Source organism: Carex rostrata, chromosome 11 (assembly GCF_964058835.1).
Source record: "Carex rostrata chromosome 11, lpCarRost1.2, whole genome shotgun sequence".
NCBI classification, from domain to species: Eukaryota; Viridiplantae; Streptophyta; class Magnoliopsida; order Poales; family Cyperaceae; genus Carex; species Carex rostrata.
Genome location: NC_135928.1, coordinates 12321059 through 12342899, shown reverse-complemented (window position 1 = coordinate 12342899; position 21841 = coordinate 12321059). Strand labels below are relative to the sequence as shown.

Here is a 21841-nt window from a genome sequence, read left to right as displayed (position 1 = left end):
ATCACAATCAATTGTTGCATCATCCATGCAACAGGACTTGTATACAGCCATACAAGCGGCTTCTACACTACATAAACTATGAATTTAAACATACATACCAGATAGAGTAAGAGGACGCTTCGCTTGCCTTGCCTTGACTTGACTTGCCTTAATTAGGTCTACATAAAATTAAATGCACACGAGGTCAAAACTGAACTTGAAGTTATGATTTCCTTATATTCTGACACTTCAATGAAATAATGACATTAAATATAAACAGGTCCAAAGTTGTTAGTCTTTTGGGGCTTACGAAGGGCCGGTGTACAATCTTATCCCACTCTTTGAATGCTATGTCTCAATAGTGAAGAACTGTTTGTGGATTTAGTATTTAAGAAAAATTCGGCAGCATTTCCCCTTAGTTCCCCGAGTACGCGTTAGAAACACATCATTTTGGACATGTTTCAATACGTACTCGTAGGAACAACAAGGGAAAATGATACCGAATCTTTCTTAAATACTAGATCCACAGACAGTTCTTCACATCCTAAATGAGACAAAGCATTCAAAGAGCAGTCCCAAAACGGGGACTATTCAAAATTAATCCCTATTGGATTAATTTTGAACGGGTATGAACCTAAAAGGCATACTAAATGTTCCGGTTTTGTTGGATCATAAAACAGTACTATACTAATAACTAACAAATTGTACTACACAATTAATAATATAATTAAATACCATTTCATTAAGAGGGAGAAAACTTGCCTGACTACGAGCAATTATTCTACTTCTTCCCCGTACCTCTCTTTGAGCCTTTTTTCTTTTGGACCTTTTAATTCAACATCCTATAAAGAATTTAATATATATTATTAGTACAATTGATTACTAAAATTGTTGGATAAGATAAGAGAGACCATAAAGAATTTAATCATTATATCATGCTATAAAGAAGCTCATATGGTTGGATAAGATAAGAGAGACCAATAATCCTTTATTGATGTATAAAGTATATATTACAACAATTGTGCCTCAGAGAACCAATGCTTAATTTGCAATTTTTTAATAATTATTAAAAGAGAAGTCTCATCATATTCCTATTCTTGAAACTTGAAACTTTTGAGTTTTGACCTTTTAATATACTAGCTATATCCTAATTTTTTTTTATATATCAGCACTAAACTAATAGACTATTTGTCTAGTGTTCCATAATATATAATAGAAGCAATTATATTCAATATATAAGCAAAATATGTATAGTACTTAGATATATTATTGACGTCACTCTTTTAATTATTAAGCTTTTATACATATTTTATAATAAACATGAAGCCTATGAATTATTAGGGAGCAGAGATCAAGCTCTTCATGCAATTTTTTTTTCTACATTGACCAATGCACACAGCACAGCAGTGATGTGCAATGCTACTTTCAATTTTAAACTACTAAAAAATAGAGAAAATTTATATAGTGTACTGATATAAATGCATAGATCTAAAGGAAATTGATAAAATCAACAAAAACCAGTAAAATTCAGCAGGAAAACCAGTATACCAGTAACTACAATCCGATTTTGAGGACTAAGCAGCGACCCAGAAAACACAGAAATATGATTACAATTGGGATATTGATTAGCTATGGGATTAAATATTATGCTAGTGATATTTCACAGTAAAAGGGGTAATTGCCAACTTTGAGAAAAATAAACGTTTCTGTCAGATTGCAACTAACCTTTGAATATTCTTCAAGGAATTCAGTCGTTTCTGAAGTTCAATCACCTCTTCCTGAATATCCTACAAATTACATAAAGCAACCTTGACTAACAGCAACTAACCTTTAATACAAATAACCCCTGCTTGATGAATATCCTGCATGCATTATATTGCATTTTTATTAAATTGAACAATTTGGCAATGAATACCCAGTGATTACAGCATTATTTTGCTGTCTATCCCGAACTATAACCAGGATCATGGCATTTTTAGAACCGTAGGACCCTACAATCCCTTTCAGGATCGTAGCAGATTTATTTCCAAATGGGTTGTGACGCACTTAGACATGCAAAATCCAGATCCATTTCGCCTGGTTTAAAGCCCATATATGTCATTGTTGACAATACTGAAGATCACATGATTCACAACAATAAAAATGGATCTCAAGGTCAAACAAAATCTGGTCTCAAGTTCAAACAAAATCTGGTCTCAAGCTCCTTGCTTTAATCATGAGCTTAAAGCAATGTAGTCTAAATTGATTAAATATATGTGATGCATAGCAGCCACAATGTAGTCTAAATTGATTAAATATATGAACAAACATATATACACAACCAGTGGAAATGCCTTCTAGCATCACTTATGAATATTATTGAATGTATTTACTTGATAGAAAATATATGTCAATTTTGATGATGTCTAACAAATCTGATGCTCTTCACTTGAGTGGTACATATCTAACAACCTATAAGTGGTAGTAGGAACAGTCAAAACAGTTCTTAGAAAATGAAAAAAGAAAAGGGAATAGTCAAAGGCAATTAATTGTTCAACTAATATATGAAAAAATAATTAACCCCTTCTAGCAAATTCCTTGCTTTGATCATGAGCTTAAAACAAAACCATGCATCAGCTTAGAAAGGCTAATAAAATGTGACACCATATATGCATTAGCCGATGCATTTAGAGAACTTAGTGTGTTATGTAGTATAACTAAAAGTATAATACCAAGTGTGCTAGGCTTAACTATTGACGCCTTAAATATGCCTTGATTTAACTCAAAAATTTCCAACAAATAGCAGATTTTTACAAGCAGAATTAATTAAACCCGCACCAATTAAAGCTGAGGTATGAGTAATCTGAATTGACAAACAAACCTGAGATCCAAGCAGGTTATGGTTATCCCCTTTCAAATCAATGCCAAATGGAGATCCCTCTCAACAAATCAATCAACTTAGTGCATCTGCCGAGTATACCTCACCTGCATTCGTCACGGCCACGCCGTTTTGACAAAGTAAACCTCAATTAAACCTCAAATGAACAATTTAGAAAAATCAAATAACTCAGTCAGTACCATATTTATACCCGAGTTAGTGCCAGATTTATACCCGAACCAACAATAAAAAAAAACAGCAAGATTAATACCCGAACCAGATTTATACCCGAGTCAGTTTAGGATTTATACCCTTTAACCACCGAATTTCACAAATTTCACAGATTCAGCAAGATTAAAAAAAAAAACAGAAAATTCACAAATTTCAGTAAATTCACAAATTTCAAACCTTCTACGACAAATAAGGGCAATCAGTGGCAATAGGGTCCTCCTGTGCAATCAGCGGCAATCAGTGGTGCGAGTTGGTTTTGGCGCGAGAGATGAGAAGAAGGGTTGGCGCGAGTTGGTTCTGATGCGAGCGAGAGACAGTCGACAGGGAGAAAGGCGACAATGGCGCGAGTTGGTTCTGCTGCGAGTTGGTTGTGGCGGAGAAGGAAGACAGGGAGAGAGGGCAGAGAAGTTAGGGTTTTGGGCGTCTTTTCTGGTCTCTGCCGCGCGAAGAAGGGTTTTGGGGCGAAAAATTTCACAGAAAAAATTCGGCGCTAAAAAAAAAAAAATTTTCAGCGACCGGCGAAGGCACCGGTCGCAGATATCGTCGCTGAAAGTTGTGGTCGCCGCTGATTTTCGTTTTTCCTTTTTTTTTTTTGAAAAATCAATTATCAACGACCGGCGTCAGCACCGGTCGCTGATACCGGTCGCAGTAAATCTGTTTTGCTGTAGTGCATAGCCGAGTAGAACTAGGGTGCTCTTAAGTTCATCAAAGTTTTGGTGAGCTTAACTCTAAATTTCATCAAATCAATTTCTAATGACGAATCTGAACCGGTGAAACTCGCCTACCTTATGTGTGATGCATCTACATGTAAAATTTTTAAACATTCGAATTAATTTAGTATAAAGTCAAGCGGTCAAAAAACGTTCAAAAAATGAATGCACTAAAATTAATTCATTAACCTTCTAATTTTGACCGCTTGACTTTATACTAAATTAACTCGAATATTTAAAAATTTCACATGTAGATGCATCACACGTAAGGTAAGCGGGTTTCAACGGTTCGGATTCGTCATTTGAAATCGATTTGATGGGTTTTAGAGTTAAGCTCACCAAAACTTTGGTGAGCTTAAGAGCACCCTAGTTCTACTCTACATAGCCAATAAATTACTCATCACTTTCCTGTTATTTTCTTGCTATTTTCTTCCATCTTTAATTACTTCTATATCTGAATTGTAACAGCATTTAGTTGGAGTTAATATTTCCATTTGAATAGAACCGTCTTGAACATTGAATCTCTTTTATAGTTGTAGCTCTGTTGTGTTCATACTGATGTACATGTCACTAATTTTACTCCATTGACACAGTTTAAGTGAAATTAAGTGCATAAGATGATAATGCAGAATTCCGCAGCTCACATTGGTAAGATGTAGGGATTATCTGAAACTCAGAACAAGAATGGGGATTAATACGTATGTTGTTTGTGGAATCTGAATGTGATGATTCGATAACAATTGGTTGACTCAGAATATCGTAAATTAAATTTTTCAAAAACTTTTGTTCAATTAGTGCTCCAAGAAATAGAGTTAGATTTTTAGAAAACAGGAGCAATAATATGCATGGGTACACCCTCTAAATCCAATGCCACGTATATAGCCATCAAGAAATGGATGATGCTGACCTGATTTGATTAAATCCTCCATCAACGCAAATAACCGTTATTTTCTATTGTGCAGATGTGTAACATCTATAAATCGTCTTGGCTAGTTCCTTCATCACTAATCTCAGATTATAGTACAAGTAACCTCATCAACAATATATATGTTGACCAAATGTATTTCTAATATTTATTTCAATCACTTGTAACCTCATCACTTGCAAGCTAACCCTAACTAATTGATTTCAATCATTGATTCGATCCAAGATAATTAGTTTCTACTTAATTTCTAATATTCTTCTAACTGGTAAGATTTATATTTGTAAAGTTTATTAGTCAATTGAATGTGATCAAATAGTTAGTCAATATGTTTGTAGAGAAGAGCGCTTATGACTCATATTATTACTTGTTGTGAGTTAAATATTTTTTTGGCAGTTTTATAGATTCGCAGCATTGGAAAAATATTTAAGGTAAGATTATTATTTCATCTACAAACTAATTAGCATGTGCAGATTTAGCAGTTCTGTAGGAACTGTATATTGGACTTCATATATAGATTGGAAAGGATACAAGTATCTGTATTATTCTAGATCATATATCATTCTAGAACATATACAAACAGAATATGAGATGCATATTGGATTTCTGCTATCATGTTATATATATAAGATCATTTACAGAAACGGGAAGACAAAACTCACAAATCATATAACGTGGGTCTTAATTGCACTGCTTTCTTCTGGTAATTTTATGAATGGATACAAAGTTGTATGTGAAATAAGGAAATGAGCATGAGTTATTTAATTCATTGGAGGAAATGATCAGCACAGATATAATTTGAAGATTTATATGTTTAGTAGTACGTAGTAAGAAATCCAGGAAAGAGTTTGTCTATTGTTTTGCTTCTTAAAATAACCTCAGAGTATTCACTGTACCAATGTCCACAATGGCAAAATAAGGATCCCTTGCTTGTTCAGAGAAATGTAGAACATGGAAATATACTGTTGCCATTTTTGTATATCATTTTGAATAGCATAAGTGTTGATGGTAATTTTCTCCAATGCTCCTCATAAGCAAATTCTCCAGTTTTATCCCAATCAAAGTGGCTGTTATTAGTTCATTAATTAGTCCTATTTGTAGAACATACCATTTTATATTAAAGATTCTCATTTTTGGATAGCAGTTGGCAAAGCTAAATTCTTGAGATTCTCGATTCTGTTTGATTTTCAAGTATACACTAAATGATATTATTTATTTATTGTTATCCTTCTCGTAATTAAGAGAACAATCCTAAAGTTATCAAAGTGTTCTAAAATCTTGGACCCAGCTAACTTTTCTTTTATCAAACTATATTTCAAAATATATAATTGCTGTCATCACCCTTCTAATTACCATGGATATCATGGTAATTTTTCTGGATGCCAAAGTAGTAACAATGTGCTTACATCAATACAAAACATAAATAATAGAATTGTATAGCAATTATATACCTACGTAGTTGTATCTAACTATTATTCAGTCAAATGCACACATATATGATATATACACTAAGTCAATAATTACATTATTTTATAAAAGCACACATAAACGGTGTGTCCTTTGTAGATATAGATAACACACGTAAGAATGGCTTGGAGATTATTTCATAGTTTTAACCACACATATTACAATATCAGGGGCTGCTTATGCATTTTTTAGTCCAAGCTAGGTCTGTCACACAGATCCTATACAACTAGTAACTATAGCGAGATTGAGCAATTTCTGTAGTTCGACGCATAGCAAGGCTTATTGTGACGGTTATTAGAATCGATACCATTAGACCCAGGTCCTATGTCTGGTGAAGTGCTGGTAATGCCAGATGCTTGAGTACCATGAAGAGGTGCAACATCATTGATTTGACTAGTGAGGCTTTTTAGGCCAGAATTTTCTTCTTTTTCAATTTTCTCATCAGTCCGGGAGGTTGTGGTACCATGGACTGTGGTGCTTGTTACGGCCTTGATTCCGCGAAGAGTGACAACCAGTGAATTGCGGCCATCAAGCTTTTCGCCTTGCGCTAAAGGTGATGAGAAGTCCATCACGGCCAAAAGTACAACAAGGAAGGTGAGTGGAATCTTCATGATTGCTAGCTCCTGTATGATTAAGTCATATCAAAATATATAGAGACCAAAGTTGAAATTAAGAAATACTAGTTAGGAAGATGTTATGCAGTTAAACTCTTCTCAGGACAAGAATGATACCAGTAGATATGAATTAACTGTCAGGTTGGTTAACAATATGTACCAGTAAAAGTGCATGTAAAGCTGTAAAGCTAGCCAATGCCGTGGTTGGAATAAAAATGGTAGTTTACATGGATCTTTCATGATGAATTAATAATTAATATGCTTTACAATTGAGTTAATTACTGCAGGCTAACAAAACTTACCAATGGTAATCTTCATATAATTTACTGGCACACCAATTGAGACTGAGGATGCATATATAAAGACATAATTCGGATCCTTATTCCATTGCGGAGTCGGGCAATGACGTCAATTCGTTGCTTTAATTTACTCGTACAAGTTGTGGAGTCCTGTTCTCATAAAATTAAATAATTGCTAGTGTCACTAAATACATTTTTCCTTTTAGAAATCAAAGTGCTATATGCAACATCTAGCATATTTAGTGGGCGATCATAATGTTTTCACCAAAATTAACATCTGGATAAAGTATATAAATAAAACTTAGTTCAGGAAAATAATAGAAATGAGGTACAAGAATGCATGCAAATTAGGTAATATATATTTCCTATGAACTGATCCAATGAGGTCTGTGTGCATGGGTGTGCCATGGATGTGTGAGGGAGTGATGGTCTGTGCGAGCATACACAAATATCAAGAGGTGTTTGACAAAAAACCGTTTAATTGTTCTTTATATTTTCTAAACTAAAATGGCCATTCTAACATCATGTACTTCTCAACAGAAAATCCAGGTAACTTTCCAATCCAGAACTCTTCACTGCTCGATTGGAATATGATTTAAGGGAAAAACCTGAGAAGAAAACAAGTTAAAAGCGGAAGCGACCAGAGATTTAACAACAAAGCAACTCAATATATTTGACCGTGGAAGCTCAAACTCATGGACATATCATGAGCAACAGAGTTAGATGGTCATTTATGCCTTGAACTTTCAATAGAGTATAATTAATTAATAGGAATTGTTCTTCAATAATTTTGAAAAGATCTTTGAAATATCAGTACACTGTAGATCCGTCTAGTCATGTAACGACCTAGTTATTTCCTAAACGTACAACCCTGAGCTAATTCACAGAGCCAAACTCTACGGAAATGCTCTTTCCATGATATATAAGATGGTAAATGGTTATTGATCTTTATCTGCCAGCGTGTCACTCTTTCCCACTGATGCAGCATTTTTTTGTTGAATGCTGCAAAATATCTTACCAGCTGAGATAATTACACAAACAATAAATGCACTACCAATTAATTTTTCTTAGCCCCACAGTTCATCATAGATTGAAAATCTCGTCATGTAAGAACTGTCGCATATCAATCAAATAAAAAAATTTATGTAGCTCAACATACAATTGTGTGTATCTCTGAGAAATATTGAAACAGTTGCCTACACCCCTACATCCTGGGAAAAATGTATATGAAAAATACGAAATATAATCGCCACTTTTTATTATGTTGCTAGTTATTATTTACTTCATATCACATGACAAATATTTGGCCATTTATTCACTAAATATATTTTGACAGTAAACTCAGAGAAAATCCACCAGAAAAAAATAATCTGAAAAATTCAAGATTCATTTATCAATATCGATTATATTTAAACAAAAAAGAATAGAGTTGCTTAATTATAGAAAATGGTATTCATTAGATATTATATCAATTTATTTATTTATATCGAGACAATAAAATTCATTGTAAATTTTATGAATTGGGTAATGTAATTACAATTAGAAATTATAGGCCATTTTAAAATGAAATTTCTAGAAGCTTTCATATATATGTCTTCGGCTGGCCTAGCTAGGGATGAGACATCCTTACCTCGATCCTATGATGCTGCTTAATTGACAATACCAGCAAGGGCGGATTCAGGATTTGAATCAGGGATAGACACAAAATTTTAACTAAACTATAATTTTTTTCTCTTGATGAATCATAGCACAGTAGTATATAGGGATCTAAAAAAAGTCATCATAACCACCTTTCAAAAAATTTACATGACAAGACATATCACGCAAAAGATTAGTCACAACACAACACGTGTGGTCACGTATAATTAGGATCGTTAGATCTTAATCGAAGAGTGAATCATGAATAAACTAAATTAAATTATGAGAAAAAAAAGTTAAACATGACCAAACCCAACAGGTCACATTTGGACACGTTACATCATGGCGTGATTAACGTGCTCTGATCATTCACGTGCCGTGACCATCCTTCCAAATTTAGTCATAGTACGACACGACACGTGATCTAATTTAGGGTACATATTCATATAGTTAGTAGATATTTTTTTTCTCCTAATAAATCAACGATTCTTCTAAGTGGAGTAACGAATTAGACTGTTTTTTTTTATTTCTTTTTTTACGCGAATTAGTCTGAACCGATTTTCTTTTCCATATAATTTTTATTTCAAGGGTAGGCACAAGTATAAAATACCACTACATGCGTCTAAAATTTTTTTCGAATCCATGGGTAGGCACTTGCCTATCCCTGGATCCATTTGGATCCGCCATTGAATGCCGGCCTGATGATGTGAATCTGTGGCAGTTGATGCTCTGAAGGGATGACAGATTGACTGGCACTTCTGCTTTTGCTTTTAACGATTCGATCATTCATATTTCCACTATTTCCACTACTGGTTGTGGTTTTTGAAACAAACAAAAATCGCTATTTCAGTGTATTAAGATCATTTTCTCCATCTTATTAATTTGTTTTCTCTCATCTCTATCTCCACAAGAGCTTCTGAAAGGAGGATAACCGCAAATTCAAAGCAAAATCGCAAGGAATATTGGTGAGGTACCCAAAGTTCTGTACTTTTCTGTGAAGAAATGATGTCTTGGCTACACTGAAATAAAAAGCAAAGGAGTACTCGAGATTTTACCTTTTAATTATTCCTTCCTTTCCTGTGTATGTGTTTTATCTATGTATGAACTGATTGTATTTGCAATACCATCTTTTAGACCTCTTTATTATGATATACTAAATTTAAGATAAAATATCAAACAAAAATTTTATGAATCGAACTTTTCATGTAGTCTGACGCAATTTGGTATGGCCCGCTAGTTGGATATAATAGATGTTGTGGCGGTAATAATTCTGTCTGCCAATATATATGTGAACGGAATATCATATATATTTGCGAATAGCGAAAGTAATTTAATTGTCAATATTCTACCGCAGAGGAAAAAAAAAAGGAACATAACAAAATCATGCATATATATGTTTTCCACTTAACCAGTGTTTACACAAAATTTACAAGAGTTCTGAGATGAAGTCCCAATTTGGTTTAGTAGAAGAGATTTGGATGTCATTAATATTTTTATACCCTAGCAGATATAGACTATGATAATTGGATGGTACAAAACATATATGAGAGAGAAAATAAATATATAGCCAATAAATTACTCATCACTTTCCTGTTGTGTCTACAAGATTTACAATAGCTAATCTGCCCTTTCCTTGCTATTTTCTTCCATCTTTAATTACTTCTATATCTGAATTGTAACAGCACTTAGTTGGAGTTAATATTTCCATTTGAATAAAACCGTCTTGAACATTGAATCTCTTTTATAGTTGTAGCTCTGTTGTGTTCATACTGATGTACATGTCACTAATTTTACTCCATTGACACAGTTTAAGTGAAATTAAGTGCGTAAGATGATAATGCAGAATTCCTCAGCTCACATTGGCAAGATGTAGGGATTATCTGAAACTCAGAACAAGAAGGATTAGTACGTATGTTGTTTGTGGAATCTGAATGTGATGATTCGATAAAAATTGGTTGACTCAGATCATAAATTAAATTTTTCAAAAACTTTTGTTCAATTAGTGCTCCAAGAAATAGAGTTACATTTTTAGAAAACAGGAGCGATAACATGCATGGGTACACTGTCTAAATCCAATGCCACATAGCCATCAAGAAATGGATGATGCTGATCTGATTTGATCAATATGTTTGTAGAAAAGAGCGGTTATCACTTGAATTATTACTTGTTGTGAGTTAAATATTTTTTTGGCAGTTTCATAGATTCGCACCATTGGAAAAATATTTAAGGTAAGATTATTATTTGATCTACAAACTAATTAGCATGTGCAGATTTAGCTGTTCTGTATGAACTGTATATTGGACTTCATATATAGATTGGAAAAGATACAAGTATATGTATTATTCTAGATGATATATCATTCTAGAACATATACAAACAGAATATGAGATGCATATTGGATTTCTCCTATCATGTTATATATGATCGTTTACAGAAACGGGAAGACAAAACTCACAAATCATATAATGTGGGTCTTTATTGCACTGCCTTCTGCTGGTAATTTTATGAATGGATACAGAGTTGTATGTGAAATAAGGAAATGAGCATGAGTTATTTAATTCATTGGAGGAAATGATCAGCACAGATATAATTTGAAGATTTATATGTTTAGTAATTAGTACGTTGTAAGAAATCCAGGAAAGAGTTTGTCTATTGTTTTGCTTCTTAAAATAACCTCAGAGTATTCACAGTACCAATGTCCACAATGGCAAAATAAGGATCCCCTGCTTGTTCCTCATAAGCAAATTCTCCAGTTTTCTCCCGATCAAAGTGGCTGTTATTAAAGAGTCCTATTTGTAAAACATACCATTTTATATTAAAGATTCTCATTTTTGGATAGCAGTTGGCAAAGCTAAATTCTTGAGATTCTCGATTCTGTTTGATTTTCAAGTATACACTTACTGATATTATTTATTTATTGTTACCCTTCTCGTAATTAAGAGAACAATCCTGAAGTTATCAAAGTGTTCTAAAATTTTGGACCCAACTAACTTTTCTTTTATCAAACTATACTTCAAAATATATACTTGCTGTCATCACTCTTCTAATTACCATGGATATCATGGTAATTTTTCTGGATGCCAAAGTAGCAACAATGTGCTTACATCAATACAAAACATAAATAATAGAATTGTATAGCAATTATATACCTACGTAGTTGTATCTAACTATTTATCAGTCAAATGGACAAATATATGATATATATATAGACTATGTCAATAATTACATTATTTTATAAAAGCACACATAAACAGTGTGTCCTTTGTAGATATAGATAACACACGTAATAACGGCTTGGAAATTATTTCATAGTTTTAGCCACACATATTACAATATCAGGGGCTGCTTATGCATTCTTTAGTCCAAGCTAGGTCTGTCACACAGATCCTATACAGGTAGTAACTATAGCAAGATTTAGCAATTTTGGTAGTTCGACGCACAGCATGGCTTCAAGTGACGTTTATTAGAATCGATACCATTAGACCCAGGTCCTATGTCTGGTGAAGTGCTGGTAATGCCAGATGCTTGAGTACAGTCAAGAGGTGCAACATCATTGATTTGACTAGTGAGGCTTTTTAGGCCAGAATTTTCTTCTTTTTCAATTTTCTCATCAGTCCGGGAGGTTGTGGTACCATGGACTGTGGTGCTTGTTACGGCCTTGATTCCGCGAAGAGTGACAACCAGTGAATTGCGGCCATCAAGCTTTTTGCCTTGCACTAAAGGTGATGAGAAGTCCATCACGGCCAAAAGCACAACAAGGAAGGTGAGTGGAATCTTCATGATTGCTAGCTCCTGTATGATTAAGTAATATCAAAATATATAGAGACCAAAGTTGAAATTAAGAAATACTAGTTAGGAAGATGTTATGCTGTTAAACTCTTCTCAGGAGAAGAACAATACCAGTTGATATGAATTAACTATGAGGTTGGTTAACAATATGTACCAGTAAAAGTGCATGAGCTTGCCAATGCTGTGGTTGGAATAATAATGGTAGTTTACATGGATCTTTCATAATGAATTAATAATTAATATACAATAGAGTTAATTAGTGCAGGCTAACAAAGCTTACCAATGGTAATCTTCATATAATTTACTGGTACACCAATTGAGGCCGATGATGCATATATAAAGACATAATTCGGATCCTTATTCCATTGCGGAGTCGGGCAATAACGTCAATTCGTTGCTTTAGTTTGTTTGTACAAGTTGTGGAATCCTGTTCTCATAAAATTAAATAATTGCTAGTGTCACTAAATACATTTTTCCTTTTAGAAATCAAAGTGCTATATGCAACATCTAGCATATTGTGACACCACGAAATGGAAATACTATATTAAGGTACGATAAAATTAAAAATAAGTTAGATATGTATTTTCTTTCCTTAATTAAATAGCTTAGTTAATAGGAACGCAAAATAGACATCTTGAATAAAATTTGTGTAGTCCGAAAAATTCAACAGGATTAGAATATCATATATATTAATTACAGGCCATCAAAAAAACAAATACAATGTCATATATGTTAACATAAAGATTCGACAGCCCGGGTTTCAGATTAGTATTATATCTCTCCATAAATAAGCGTTATGATTATGAGAATAGTTGATGCGTATTATCAATATGAGTTAATGCAATATTATAATATCAACAGTCACTTGTGGTATTACAATTATAAAACGTATATTATAGATGGTATCAACAGTCACTCCATAAATAACTTTAAAAAAAAGAATTAATTGCTAATTAGCGTAACCGTTCCTCTCAAGTAGCGACGCTTCACAGATTATATAATTATCTATTATATTCCTTTCAATCCCTCCGCTTACTGCACATCAAATAAAATAAAACAACAAAAAGAAACCTTTCATAACCCCAAGCCGCATCAAATCAAGCTCTGGAAAAATCAAGGTATTCAAATTTGATGTTTAGTTATGTTAGTAAGTAGATTAAATAATTTATGATATTAATTTAATTGATAAGATTTCTTAAAATTTCATATATTGTTTTGTTGTGTTATTGTTAGAGTTCTGAAATTTTATAAACTTATTCAATTAGTTAAAAGTAACTTTATAATAAAAGTTTAATTGATTATCGACTAGTTAATTCTTTGGTAATATTATAAATTGAATTAATGTTTGTATAAATCTTTAGATTCACAAATGAGTTTCCAGAAACTTTCACCAAGATCAATTATTATATTTTATTTATTTAATTTAAGTAAACTATTGAATACTTCCGATCGGTAGATAAATTGAGATTCTATTGTCACAGTTATTTCAATTTCACTTATTATTTTATTAGATGGAAAATTTTCACCGATAACCCTAGAGATTTACTCACCGATAACCCTAAAACTATTTTTATTACAAAGAACTATATTATAAACCTTACATATATAATTTTAATCTGAAATTTTTGGTTTATTTATAATAACCTCTTTTTTATTTTAAGAACTGAAATTTTTTTCCATATATATATATATATATAACCACATATTCAATTGTGATCATATCATTGTATTTATAATCTATTACATCAAATTTATTTTCGATTATGATAAGGATCAAATAACATAGACAAAATATTATTTTTCTTTTTGGAAAACTAACCAGAGAAGATACCCAAATGAGATTTTAAGCCGAATCAATTGTCAGATTTCTAAGTAACAAAACAACATTTAAAATGAGATTTAGTCAACTTTAATATATGTATGATCTTAGAGTAAAATTATACTTCTTAATTATATCTAGTGGTATATTCGGACCATATGTACTCAATAACTATCTGTTTAGTAACAGATGGATAAAAATAAAATAAAATGTATAGATATTAAATTGGGAACCGTATTACATGGTCTAGGTCTGAGTTCTGAAGTAAAGAGTGACGAAGAAGCAGTAGCGAACTACATATAGCAGGTACGGGTTTCCTGGACATTGTCAAATTGTTACTTATCGTTTTGTTTGCATTTATTTATTTATGGAATTATGCATGTTGAATCGAACGATCATTTTTGTTTTGTTTAGAATACTAGGATAAGATTATTCGATTGATCAACGGATTTTTAAGATGTGTAGTGTAGAGTACGATATATGTGTGATTAAACGAAAAAAACGTGGAAAGTAACGAATAAGTTAAAGGAAAGGGGCCAATATGCGTTGAACGCATGTTGGAATGTATACATTGGGTCTAGTGTCCGACTGGACCCCTCGTTAACGTGGCGTTAGTTGGACTTTCTGTCACGGGTCAATATCTTGCGGTGGTTCGAGTCCCCGTTGAGTGAGACAGTTGAACTAGTGGTGGTTCGAGTCCCCCTAGTGAGACGCCAATAGCTGGGGTGGTTCGAGTCCCCTTGGTGAGGCAAAGAAGATCTAGCGGTGGTTCGAGTCCCCGTCTAGTGGCACGGCCAAGATCTAGTGGGGTTTGAGTCCCCCTAGTGAGGCAGTTAAAAACTTGAAAGATAACTTTAGAAGTGTGTGTGTGTGTTTTAAATATGCATTAGTAGATAACACGTGATGATATAAATTTAATATCTAGTTTGTATTAATAAGTTAATTTGATAAAATCCGGGACTGGAACTAAATCCCGTACTGAGAGACTGTTCGATCTCTCACCCGTTTCCACTTTTACGTGGGTTCCAGGAAATGATGAGGCCAACATGGAGCACAAATAGGAGGAACGTGGATCTGGAGATCAACGAGCAGATAGCTCAACTATCTTTTCATTTTCTTTTTAGTTAAACTTTAATTTTCTCTTTAAAAGTGGATACATTGACTGATATGACAATTATCGGTTTGTTTGTCATGTTTGTCTTGATCTCATGTTGAATGTGTGTAATCTACTCAAACTATTTGTGATGTGAGAAGACTTGTTTGATTTTTAAATATTGCATGAGTATTTATTATTGATAGTGTATGTGATGTGCACACGCTTTACGTGTAAATACGTGGCGGGTTGTCTCGGGATGTGACAACTAAGTTGGTATCAGAGCCAGCACATACAATATCAATAATTCCCTACTAAGTGAGTGCGTCTTAAGGTCTTATCTTTAGAATTCAAATAATACAATTTAAATATATAATTTCTTTGAGACTTTAGATAATGCAGTTTAAGTAGAAATAAGAGGTCATATTTTATTTTTAAAAATTTAAGCATAACAATTGCTTTTCAAAATTTAATTTTTATTCTCATTTAATATCCAACAATCATAATTCTAGATTTTAATAGTTATTGAAGTTTCAAAATTGATATGTCTATATGTAGTATTCTACTAAATTTCGGCTTAATGTTTTTATTACACGAATCATTAATTTTATAATATTTAAGCGAAGAAAACTTGACTATTTTAGTCAAACTTTCGAATTAAATGTTTTTGCTTTTGAATGAAGAAGTTTATAATTAAGGTATACAAATAATTAGATTCTGATGTATCAATCATGCAAGTAATATATTTAATCCTAGCAGATATACTTTTCTCATAGGACATCAAATAAAATATGAAAATAAATAATTCTCAACATATCTACTATTCGACAGATGTACTTTCTTAATTGTTTTATCTTCATACCCCTTAATACCGATTAATTAGAATTTCACCCATCAAAAGTCAAAGTTTCTTAAAATAACCTCTTTTAATACATTACTACACACTTAATTTGGACGTTTCTTCAATATTCCAAAATAAAAATAAAAAAACGATGAAATGATTAGCAACAAATGTAGGAAGTATAGATTATCAGAAAAATTGTCCCTTGTACCACCCGTGAAAATAAATGCAACATCAATTTTTTTTATGTTAAACAACTACGACTATAGATTTTAAACGATTAGCTGGTTAACCTTATCTAATATGATGTGATATGACTTTTGTTAAATCTTCATTTATTATTAGTCTCATTAAATTTGTTGTCAAGATTTATTAAATTATTTTGAAATAATATGGTAATTTTATCAGAGTGGCGCAACGGAAGCATAGTGAAAATATTTATAATCTTATATTTAAATTTTGCGGGCAAAATTCTTTTGAAGGAGAGAAGAATGTAATATTTTATCACAATTAGTAAAAGTAATAACAATTTAATTGATCCATAATTTTTCTTGATATGTTTAAGTTGTTTAACGAAGACTGATAGAGATGAGGTGTCCTGCATACTTAATAACGGTAATGCAACACCACACGGATACAACAGAGATTACCACCGTGCCGGTGGTCTCTAAACACGCCAACGTATTCCCTCAAGAGTTACCCGGAGTACCCCCTAACCGAGAAATTGAATTCCAGATCGATCTTCAACCATGAACACATCCTATGTCGAAGGCTCCTTACCGCATGGTGCCAGCGGAACTCGAGGAATTGAAGTCACAACTCGAAGAATTATTAGGACTAGGATTCATACAACCTAGTACCTCACCTTGGGGAGCACCGGTGTTGTTCGTGAGAAAGAAAGACGGGAGTCCGAACCATGGGAACCAAACTAAACCTTAGCACCGCACATCACCCCCAAACAGACGGTCAGTCCGAACGAACCATACAGACATTGGAGGACATGCTCAGAGCTTGTGCACTAAGTTTTGGAGGGTCTTGGGCAGATCATTTGGCATTAGCCGAGTTCTCAGACAATAACAGTTACCATACTAGCATTGGCATGACTCCTTCTGAAGCACTATGTGGACATCGTTGGAGAACTCTGTTATGGTGGGGGTCAAATGGAGACCATGTTCCGACTGGGCCCAAACTAATCAAGGATTGCGCCGACCGGACTCAACTTATTCTAAATAGATTAGATACTGCTCGAGACCGACATAAAAAGTACATTGATGTCCGGAGGCGACCCCTGGAATTTGAAGCAGGGGATCACGTGTGGTTAAAAGTATCCCCACGAAGAGGAGTACGATGTTTCAGAGTCACGGGAAAACTGAGTCCTAGGTATGTGGGACCTTTCGAGATAGTAAGGCATATAGGACCACTTGCCTATGAGCTAGCATTTCCTCCCAATCTGGATAAGGTACATCATGTGTTCCATGTCTCGCAACTTCGACGATACATTCAAGATCCATCCCATGTTATCGATCACTCCAACCTGGGCCTAGACGAGACGTTGGTGTACGAAGAGTTACCCATGAAAATCCTGGACACAAAAGAGCTCAGACTTCAACACAAAATTGTCCGACAAGTGTTAGTTCAATGGGGACGCCACTCAACCAGGGAAGCTACGTGGGAGTTAGAAAACACTATACGCACGAAATATCCAAGTATATTTGAGGCGCCAAATGACAATGCTGTTCAGGGGACTGAACAGGATTCTTAAGGGGAGGAGGATGTGACACCACGTAATGGAAATACTATATTAAGGTACGATAAAATTAAAAATAAGTTAGATATGTATTTTCTTTCCTTAATTAAATAGCTTAGTTAATAGGAACGCAAAATAGACATCTTGAATAAAATTTGTGTAGTCCGAAAAATTCAACAGGATTAGAATATCATATATATTAATTACAGGCCATCAAAAAAAAAATACAATGTCATATATGTTAACATAAATATTCGACAGCCCGCAAGAATTTGAAGCGTGGGTTTCAGATTAGTATTATATCTCTCCATAAATAAGCGTTATGATTATGAGAATAGTTGATGCGTATTATCAATATGAGTTAATGCAATATTATAATATCAACAGTCACTTGTCGTATTACAATTATAAAACGTATATTATAGATGGTATCAACAGTCACTCCATAAATAACTTTAAAAAAAAAGAATTAATTGCTAATTAGCGTAACCGTTCCTCTCAAGTAGCGACGCTTCACAGATTATATAATTATCTATTCTATTCCTTTCAATCCCTCCGCTTACTGCACATCAAATAAAATAAAACAACAAGAAGAAGAAACCTTTCATAACCCCAAGCCGCATCAAATCAAGCTCTGGAAAAATCAAGGTATTCAAATTTGATGTTTAGTTATGTTAGTAAGTAGATTAACTAATTTATGATATTAATTTAATTGCTAAGATTTCTTAAAATTTCATATATTGTTTTGTTGTGTTATTGTTAGAGTTCTGAAATTTTATAAACTTATTCAATTAGTTAAAAGTAACTTTATAATAAAAGTTTAATTGATTATCGACTAGTTAATTCTTTGGTAATATTATAAATTGAATTAATGTTTGTATAAATCTTTAGATTCACAAATGAGTTTCCAGAAACTTTCACCAAGATCAATTATTATATTTTATTTATTTAATTTAAGTAAACTATTGAATACTTCCGATCGGTAGATAAATTGAGATTCTACTGTCAAAGTTATTTCAATTTCACTTATTATTTTATTAGATGGAAAATTTTCACCGATAACCCTAGAGATTTACTCACCGATAACCCTAAAACTATTTTTATTACAAAGAACTATATTATAAACCTTACATATATAATTTTAATCTGAAATTTTTGGTTTATTTATAATAACCTCTTTTTTATTTTAAGAACTGAATTTTTTTTCCATATATATATATATATATATATATAGAGGAGGGTTCAAATGCCACCATGTTTTTGTGCCTTCATCATGCCTCCATCTCTCTCTATCATTTTCAAAATTCAAACAGTCGATTCGAACCGCTCAACCTAACCTCCATACTAAAATATGTTTGGAGACCAAATTTTATATTTTTAGGAATTTTTTTACTTTTTTTTTAGATAGGTACAAAATCAGTAAATCTGAACCATCTAAAAACAGTATTTTTGTACCTATCTAAAAAAATAGTAAAAAAATTCCTAAAAATATAAAATTTGGTCTCCAAACATATTTTAGTATGGAGGTTAGGTTGAGTGGTTCGGATCAACTGTTTGAACTTTGAAAATGATGGAGAGAGATGGAGGCATGATGGAGGCACAAAAACATGGAGGCATTTGAACCCTCCTCATATATATATATAACCACATATTCAATTGTGATCATATCATTGTATTTATAATCTATTACATCAAATTTATTTTCGATTATGATAAGGATCAAATAACATAGACAAAGTATTACTTTTCTTCTTGCAAAACTAACCAGAGAAGATACCCAAATGAGATTTTAAGCCGAATCAATTGTCAGATTTCTAAGTAACAAAACAACATTTAAAATGAGATTTAGTCAACTTTAATATATGTATGATCTTAGAGTAAAATTATACTTCTTAATTATATCTAGTGATATATTCGGACCATATGTACTCAATAACTATCTGTTTAGTAACAGATGGATAAAAATAAAATAAAATGTATAGATATTAAATTGGGAACCGTATTACATGGTTTAGGTCTAAGTTCTGAAGTAAAGAGTGACGAAGAAGCAGTAGCGAACTACACCACAATAGCAGGTACGGGTTTCCTGGACATTGTCAAATTGTTACTTATCGTTTTGTTTGCATTTATTTATTTATGGAATTATGCATGTTGAATCGAACGATCATTTTTGTTTTGTTTAGAATACTAGGATAAGATTATTCGATTGATCAACGAATTTTTAAGATGTGTAGTGTAGAGTACGATATATGTGTGATTAAATGAAAAAAACGTGGAAAGTAACGAATAAGTTAAAGGAAAGGAGTCAATATGCGTTGAACGCATGTTGGAATGTATACATTGGGTTTAGTGTCCGACTGGACCCCTCGTTAATGTGGCGTTGGTTGGACTTTCTGTCACGGGTCAATATCTTGCGGTGGTTCGAGTCCCCGTTGAGTGAGACAGTTGAACTAGTGGTGGTTCGAGTCCCCCTAGTGAGACACCAATAGCTGGGGTGGTTCGAGTCGCCTTGGTGAGGCAAAGAAGATCTAGCGGTGGTTCGAGTCCCCGTCTAGTGGCACGGCCAAGATCTAGTGGGGTTTGAGTCCCCCTAGTGAGGCAGTTAAAAACTTGAAAGATAACTTTAGAAGTGTGTGTGTGTGTGTTTTAAATATGCATTAGTAGATAACACGTGATGATATAAATTTAATATCTAGTTTGTATTAATAAGTTAATTTGATAAAATCCGGGACTGGAACTAAATCCCGTACTGAGAGACTGTTCGATCTCTCACCCGTTTCCACTTTTACGTGGGTTCCAGGAAATGATGAGGCCAACATGGAGCACAAATAGGAGGAACGTGGATCTGGAGATCAACGAGCAGATAGCTCAACTATCTTTTCATTTTCTTTTTAGTTAAACTTTAATTTTCTCTTTAAAAGTGGATACATTGACTGATATGACAATTATTGGTTTGTTTGTCATGTTTGTCTTGATCTCATGTTGAATGTGTGTAATCTACTCAAACTATTTGTGATGTGAGAAGACTTGTTTGATTTTTAAATATTGCATGAGTATTTATTATTGATAATGTATGTGATGTGCACACGCTTTACGTGTAAATACGTGGCGGGTTGTCTCGGGGTGTGACACATATTTATTGGGCGATCATAATGTTGTCACCAAAATTAACATCTGGATAAAGTATATAAATAAAATTTAGTTCAGGAAAATAATAGAAATGAGGTACAAGAATGCATGCAAATTAGGTAATATATATGTCCTATGAACTGATCCAATGAGGTCTGTGTGCAGGTGGATGGATGTGCGAGGGGGTGATGCTCTGTGCGAGCATACACTCATATCAAGAGGTGTTTGACAAAAAACCGTTTGTTCTTTATATTTTCTAAACTAAAATTGCCATTCTAACATCATGTACTTGTCAACAGAAAATCCAGGTAACTTTCCAATCCAGAACTCTTCACTGCTCGATTGGAATATGATTTAAGGGAAAAACCTGAGAAGAAAACAAGTTAAAATCGGAGGCGACCAGAGATTCAACAACAAAGCAACTCAATATATATGACCGTGGAAGCTCAAACTCATGGACATATCATGAGCAACAGAGTTAGATGGTCATTTATGCCTTGAACTTTCAATAGAGTATAATTAATTAATAGGAATTGTTCTTCAATAATTTTGAAAATATCTTTGAAATATCAGTACACTGTAGATCCGTCTTGTTATGTAACGTCCTAGCTATTTCCTAAACCTACAACCACGAGCTAATTCCCATAGCCAAACTCTACGGAGATGCTCTTTCCATGATAAGATGGTAAATGGTTATTGATCTTTA

The 21841-nt window shown here is 33.2% G+C and overlaps 1 long non-coding RNA gene across 1 annotated transcript; it reads right to left on the bottom strand.

Annotated features, from left to right (window-relative positions):
* Positions 1-767: 767 nt before the first annotated feature.
* Positions 768-3433, bottom strand: LOC144561514 (uncharacterized). The gene is made up of 3 exons (XR_013513874.1): positions 3245-3433; positions 2840-2943; positions 768-821 (listed from the first exon to the last, which is right to left on the bottom strand). It is a non-coding gene; the product is annotated as an uncharacterized LOC144561514 (long non-coding RNA).
* Positions 3434-21841: the final 18408 nt, after the last annotated feature.